This window comes from Salvelinus sp. IW2-2015, unplaced genomic scaffold, assembly GCF_002910315.2.
Source record: "Salvelinus sp. IW2-2015 unplaced genomic scaffold, ASM291031v2 Un_scaffold1117, whole genome shotgun sequence".
Taxonomy (NCBI): domain Eukaryota; kingdom Metazoa; phylum Chordata; class Actinopteri; order Salmoniformes; family Salmonidae; genus Salvelinus; species Salvelinus sp. IW2-2015.
The window spans coordinates 43495-51390 of NW_019942734.1; the positions used below are offsets into that span (position 1 = coordinate 43495).

Here is a 7896-nt window from a genome sequence, read left to right on the forward strand (position 1 = left end):
AAGCTTTGTTTGTGAATTATATCTGAGTGTTGGGGTGTGCCCCTGGCTATCAAATACATTTAAAAAAAGAAAATTGTGCCGTCTGGTTTGCTTAATATAAGGAATTTGAAATGGTTTACACTTGTACTTTTACTTTTGATACTTAAGTACATTTGAGATATGCCATTTACATTTGATATTTAAGTATATTTATAACCAAATAATTTTAGACTTTTACTCAAGTAGTATTTCACTGGGTGACTCTCACTTTTACTTGAGTCATTTTCTATTAAGGTATCTTTACTTTTACTCAAGTATGACAATTGAGTACTTTTTCCACCACTGAGGCAAGCGGATCAGAGATGTCAAGGTGGCACCCAAGAATATGCCATGTGTATATGTGCCACATACAAATATGTATGGTCATATTTTTGATGTTTTATTTAATTTGTTATCTGATGGAGCCATCCCTTGTATCATTTTCTAGGCCTCCCAGGTATTTGCATTTAAAGTAATGTATATGATTACTGCTGCTAGGGGGCGCTGTGACGTCAATGGGGAGCGTTAGTGAGATCGTGAGGTCTTAGAGGTTTCTTCTTCAATCTTGGAGAATGTCTACTACTGAAAACTAATAACGTTTCTTCGTTTCATCATTTGACCCTATTAATTCAGTTACGTAAAGTGCAATATGACTCTCAAAATATTGAGGTGACATGGTTAACTACATAGTCCATGAGTTTGGTCAATTAAAGAGAGTTTTAACAGAGTGATAAACTGGTTGGTATTTTCCCCATTGTAAGTAATGGAGGTTGGCTAGGTTGCTAATGGTTTACATGTAAGAGAAGGGATCAAGATGGCGTCTGAACTTTCTGTACTTTTTCTCAACAAAGTTTAAGATCCTATTTGTTTTATTTTCTATCAACAAAGACTCAGTTTAGTTCAGGTAATATATGTAAATATGTGATGTCACGATAAAATGTGTTAATATTTCTACAAAAATAGCGCTTAAAGGTTTGCTAACTTGATGCTAACCAAATTTAGCTTCTCTTTGCGCTTGCTAGCTCTAGGCTAGTTGATTTCAGTCAATGTTAGCTTACATGTTAGTAGTTTATAATATAATGGTTGAAGCACCATTTAGCACAGGCCTCCAGTAATTTATAGCTTTTGCCAAATTGACACTGATAGTACAGTGAGTAATAAATTGTGTAGATGTGTGGTGATAGTTTTTTAACTTAAGACCTACATGTAATCTACATGTGTTATAGAATAGCTCCCTTCTCACATCCCAGGTCATGTTTAGACTGGAACGTGACAACTCAACGTCTATGCGCATCTCCCCAATAGCCGACAGACAACTTTCCTGAGTGCAATGTCATTAATGTGACMGATATGTACAGTATAATAAGCATAGGGAAGAAGGAAAAGATCCCACCTCTGACGCACAGCAGAGACATCGCTGCTGAGAAGTCCCCTGGAGCAAGAGTCCCTCAAGAATTTAAAAACAGTCATTGCGTTACAATGAATGTACTCCCTAAACGCTTGTTGCATCGTGAACTATCCTTCCTGTCCCTTGGGAGTTCAGCGGATGTATGATGCGCCGCTGCCATTTACTTGGATGAGAAGTTGGCCGAACGCTCCTCCAGCTGACGATACGCAATGGTGGAGAACTACAGTGTGGTGATGTGTCGTTCACGAACGAACGGCTCTTTTTGTTGAACGTCGGGAACCGAATTGCATCGGTGAAAGAGCCATTCATCTGGCTCTCTGATTTGCATACTGCTACTACTGCTTGTTGAGCTCAGAACAACGTTTATCTGTAGATAAATTACAACATCACTATCTAAAGGGGGTGAATCCTCACTGCAGAAACAATAAATAGTGGGGAGAGCGGGTCAATCTGGTCCACGAGGATTTATTTCATGCTTAAAAACGAATTCTTCTTTTTTTTAAAGCGCATTTCACGATCTGACTTAATGGAAGCCTACATTTTGGTTTTTACATTGAATATTTGCAATTTTTTAATTGTTCTAGATTGATTTTAAGCATTTTGAAGGAAGATCCGTTTATGAGCAAAATTAACCCGCTCTTTTACTTGAACGGAGCCAAATGTTCCGGCTCACCGAATAGACTCAGAAAGCCCATCACTACTACAGCGGAGAGATTAGATTCAAACAGAGCACCACAATCAACAGGCAGGCGGTTAGGGCGTTGGGATTTGACTGTCACAGGGACCAACTAATAAGAGGTTATAATTCATTGGAATAGGCGGTTCTTGAGGTAACGGTGGTCAATTGAAAACGGACCAACTGGATTCTTGTACCCCGGGGAACAGGTGTAGCCCAGCAGTTGGTGATGGTGACATACTGAACAGTTCGACCTGGACAGGTGCACCAGAGTTGTGATTGTATGTTTGTTTTTACAGTTATGGCTGTACTGTTATTATTTTGGTACTCACTAAACACACACATTTGTATTTGTGTGGGAAATGTTTGTATTTCATTGAACTTTAGGCCCATACAAAGACAAATCACACAACATAGACTACCAAATAACCTTATGCAAAAATACACGAAATAAAAGTCAAGTGAAAATAGTTATAAATGTCTTGATCAATTATGAGTAGCTAAACCATATCGACTTTTGGACACTGATGCGCAGGAGAACCCCTAGCTGTCAATCAAGCAGGCGCGGTGAACGGATTATGACGCTCAAGCGTTCCAAATGACGCAACAATACAGTTCCAGAACAGAGAAAGTTAATGCCGAAGATGTTATTCGGTTCCACACTAAAACTGCGCTTTGACAAGTGTGATTTGAGGTGAGTCAAATATTTACAAAAGTTTACAATACATTAACCATCCGCTAGCCTACTTAGCCTATAAATCTGGCATGGTAAAATAACACATGTGAAGGTGAACGTTAATGTATTTGAAATATGTTTTCTTTCTGACATTACCTAGCTAGCCTTATAAAATACAATTATTAATTATGGATTTGTTTTTTTCTGTTGCTATCAATCACTCCATCTGTATTTACTCGTTCTGTCTGTTTGTCTTGCTGACTTATCTGTCTGTCTGTCAGACTATCTGTCTGTCTGTGTACTGTCTAGCCAGCATATGCCAGAAAGGTTCTTTCACATAGGCTCATATTCACAAAGTCTCATAGAAGGAGTGCTGATCAATAATCCGTTTTGTCTTTTAAATCAAACTGAATACGTTTTGATTGACAGGAGGGGACCTGATCCTAGATCAGCACTCCTACCCTGAAACACTTTGTGAACACAATCCAGGTGTACTGTGATTATGAAGTTGTGATGAGGYATTATTATATTAGTCGTGCTGATGCATGATGGGTTGTAGGCTAGAGTTTGARTACTGTAGTCTGAAGGCTGTTTCTGAATTCACTGACCTGGTGAGTAAATGTTGTGTACAATGGCACCATCTAGTGACAGAATCATAGAAACACACATTGTTGCTGAACGAAGGCATCTCTTCATTTTCCAGAAATAAAACTTGTAGACCTTTCCTGCAGTCTCTGAGGAGATGGACACCTCTTCTTCTTCTGGACGATCTCCGTCTCCTACTGGGACTGTCTTCTTACCCCCTCCTATCATGTGGAACAGTCTGTAAGTCATTCATCACATAACCTAGCTCTGGTCCAGGGCATTATGTGCGGCTTGCTGAAGGAAGGCTCAGTGTCTGCAAGCTGTACTTAATGCCCTGGACCAGAGCTACACATTACCCACCTCTGGCCATCATGGACAGTCAACTCATCACATTCACGTACTGTAAGTCACAGTTGAGTGAGTTGTGTGATTAAAGGCAGTTTAATTGATCAGAAGTTTAATTATTATTGTAATATTGTAGTAAATTGTCTGAGTTCACTTCCTAAATAATGTGTTGACATTCCTTTGCTCCCAGATACAAGCAGGCAGAGATGGAGGTTCAGTTCCTGAGGGAAGAGAAGAAGACCTGTACAGAGAAGGAAGCCCACATGCTTGAGTTGAGGGGGAAGGATCGAACGATCCGAAATCAGAAGAAGGAGATGGACAGACTTCAAGTGTGTCTCTGGGAGGAGGAAAAGAAGAAGAGGAATGGTGGAACGGAGAAAGACGAGATGATTGAACAACTACAGTCTGAGACAGACCATCTCAGAGCCCTTTTGAAAGATGAAAGGAGGAGAAGAAGAGTAGAAAGGGGTATTATGAAAGAGTGGAAGGCTGAGATCCTGAGACTGAGGGAGGCAGAGAGCCACAGTGAGGCAGAGATACAGAGGGAGGCAGAGAGACAGAGGGAAGCAGAGAGAAAGAGAGAAGCAGAGAGACAGAGGGAGGCAGAGAGACAGAGGGAGGCAGAGAGACAGAGGGAGGCAGAGAGAGCCAAAGAATGGGAGGTGAACCAGAGAAAAATGCAGGAGATCAACAGACTCAAACAACTGCTGGAGCTCCTGATGGTGGACCTACAACTGGCCCACGTAAGACATGTCATTGTTATTATTAAAAGGCAGTGTATATTTACCCGGCTGAAAATGAATGGCGGCGGACAGCTGTATGCTAATCCAATGTTAACTTTTATGCCTTTCCTAAACGTTAACCCTTACCTTAACCTCACTGAAACTATACCTAACCTTTACCATAACCCAACCCTAGGTCCTAAACCTAACCTTCATTTATCTCAACCCCTACGCCTTTCTTCTGCCGGTTGAATATCCACTTCCTTATTAACGTCATTACTGTTGTTGTTGTTAACTGTATCTGTGCAGGTTGTAAATAATTGCATTAGTGAAACATCATTTGTAGGAGTAATTTCTACAAGCATAAACATCAGAGGCAACATATGTTAAAAAAATTGCAACAGGAATTTCTCAAACCCCTAACTGAATGGGCAAGCTAGTTGTGTGTTTGTATTTGTACACATTTTGGACATAATTGATTCCATAAAATGTCTCATAATTTTTTCAAACCATGTCAATACATTAATTGACAATGAATTGTCCAGATGAATTGATCAAAATGACTCTGCTATTGATGTTGTCCAGTGTTTGATTCAATTACCTAGGTCTAAGTTGTATTTCTATGTATCATTCTCTGCAAATGCTTTGAAAGTATGTCTTAGTCATAGATTATCACTAATTTAACCTTTTAAWTTTWAGCAAGAGATAGAGAGATTGAGGCTATGGCAGAAAGTCATGGAGGATCAGCGACCAAGACTGGCCTGGAACAACAAACCTATTGAGACAGAAAGAGAGAAGGAAAGGGAGATGGAAAGGGAGAGAAAAGCAGAATTGGAAAGACAAGAAATGAAGAAGAAAGTGAAACAGGCAGAAGAAACGATAAACGTGTTAGAACGAGAGATTGAGCGATTGAAAGAGACTGAAAAGGAAGTCATATTTGAAAGAGAAAGAGACATGCGTATTGCAGAGAGTGAGAAAGTCAAACTGGTTAACGAAAAGGTGAAAGAGTTAGAGAGAGAGGTTGAGAGACTGAAAGAAGATATGACAACAAAAGAGATTCAATACAAAATCAAATTTGAAAGAGCGAAAGAARCGTATAGAAGACAGAATGADAGAGTGAAACAGGTTAACCAAAATGTACTAGTGTTAGACAGAGAGGTTGCGAGAATGAAAGAAGAGATTAGATTGAAAGACGAGACTGAACCAGAGAGAACATTTGATAGAGACAGAGAGAGAGAAAATGATTGGAGACGAAGTGAAGAGGAGATGAAAAATAGAGTGGAGAGAGAGATGGAGATGGAGACAGCCCTCATCAATGACAATAAGAAGTCTGATTTGGAGGAAGTCTTCAATAAAATCAAGGAACAGCTGATAGAATTAGAAAATATGGAAACAGACAAATATAAATGGAAACAGAACCAAATGGACATGGAGGAGAAGATGGAGGGTGAGAACAACAAACAGAAAAAGGTAGAAAGAAAGAGAATGGAGAAAATACCAAAACAGAGACAACAAGAAGATGAGAAGAAGAAAGAGATGGAGAGAGAAGAAGAGGAGAGACGCAAACAGAAGCAAATAGAGATAGAAGAGGAAGAACGAGAGAGGGAGAAAGAGAGACAGAGAGAGATCAAAAGGAAGAGAATGGAGAAGAGACAGAAAAATATGGAAAGAGAAGAATAACAGGGACCAACCAGGGGGGAGTTAGGACGCAGGTGCCAAGCCACAGGGGGCAGCAGCCAGCAGCTAGAAGCTCCAGAAGAGGCTGAAACATCAGAGCCAACCTCCAAGAACAAGAAAAGCCAGGCATCTGGAAGAGAATTAAGATGGGGTAAAGAATGTTTAAACATCTATTCATGTTTTACACTGTTAATATATATGTTGTCACTTTAAAAAGTGACATTATCAAATGTGAGGGTTTAGTGTACATGCAACACACATGTAAATATATAGATACTTACCTGTCTCTGATGTCTTACAGCATTCCTGACGTGCTGTCTGCCTAGAGCTGGAACTCGAAGAAGCCACAGTTCCACTGAGGTTACGTTGGTCATTAAAAGTGTCGCCCAATAATTCCTCCTCCTCTTTAAGTCTCAAGCCACATTTCCTCCACAAAACATTATGTCTCCTCAAGCCAGCAAGTATCCTCTTTATCAGGCAACAAACCATCGAAGGTCAGTGACCCTCCTCCCAGAGCAGAGGTTCTCATCTTTATCCTAATTAAATTCATCTCTGCTCACCACCTCTACTGTCCTAGAAAATATCCCCAAATGGACATGGTTTAAACAGAAGTCCTCCCCTCAGACCAGTGGCTCCACAAACCAGAGTTTCTCATCTTTATTCAAGTTGAACGCAACTCTGATCATTTCCACCACCTCACCTGTTAAGGGAGAGTGCTGAAAAGGAGGTCTGGAGGAGGTCTGCAGGTACCTGGACCGGACCGGTAGCAGCTAAGTTGCTGGCTCCATCCCCAGGCAGAGCTGCTCAAGTCAGGCCAGTGATGTTTGAGATGTAATTTTGTTATTTAAGTTTTACTGTTTAATAAAAGCATTTATTAAAAAAGCAATATTGTTGTTACGGTGTGGATGTTTTGTTATTTATTAGAATTGAAACATCCAGTAGTCATGGTAGATGTTAGACTTTCAATGAGACACCTAACATTCCATCAGTTTGCTACAATGTGTGACATGTTATATTAGAGAGGAGTCCTCTATACACATCTATTTTAGACCATAGGAGAAATATCAGATTGAAATAGCTCTCTAAGAATCTGAGGAGAGAGCAACAGTAGACGCATCGTTAGCTCTCCCACCTCCAGTTCAGTACTTGGGTCATTCCACCAGTTGAGTACCTTTTGGGGAGTGTAACTTTTATTTCACCTAATTCTAACATTCTGTCATAAAGAGCACATGTTCAACCTAATAAAACACATGTTTTCCCATCTCAAAAGTAAAAATACATACTATAGCAAGTGCCTATTAAGTGCGCAAATAAAGTGACAGGGTTGACTGTAACAGAGTTGACTATTTCATTTAGAATCAACCATAGATCCCCATGTGACAGGGGAATGGAATGCAAGCTTACCAAACAAATGTAAATTGTTTCAACATTTCTAGACTGTCTATCTATAGGTAACAGGGTTGATGTGTTATATTCACCCACCCAGTGGTGATTGCAGCATGTACATCTTGGTGGAAAACTCCCCCAAAATGTTTTAGATGAATGCCAGCAAAGCCACTACACAAACACTAAACAATACATTAATTGCACTATAACTTTGACAAACGGTGCCCACAAACTGTTAGGGTCGACATAAAGCTGTCCCAACAGCAGAGCTTTCTTTTCAGCACCAAGGAGTGAATCCTTTTTTAAAAAACATAGCTGATATGGCTGACTTGCTTAAACAAATGTGGTTTCTACTGACACTTGAGGGACAACGAGTGGATAACAGGCAATCCATCACTTTGCA

General features: G+C 40.0%; 1 long non-coding RNA gene across 1 annotated transcript; it reads left to right on the forward strand.

The window, feature by feature from the left end:
* The first annotated feature begins 2588 nt into the window (after positions 1–2588).
* On the forward strand, positions 2589–4250 carry LOC139024160 (uncharacterized). The gene is made up of 3 exons (XR_011475452.1): positions 2589–2796; positions 3482–3603; positions 3899–4250. It is a non-coding gene; the product is annotated as an uncharacterized lncRNA (long non-coding RNA).
* The last annotated feature ends 3646 nt before the right edge of the window (positions 4251–7896 follow it).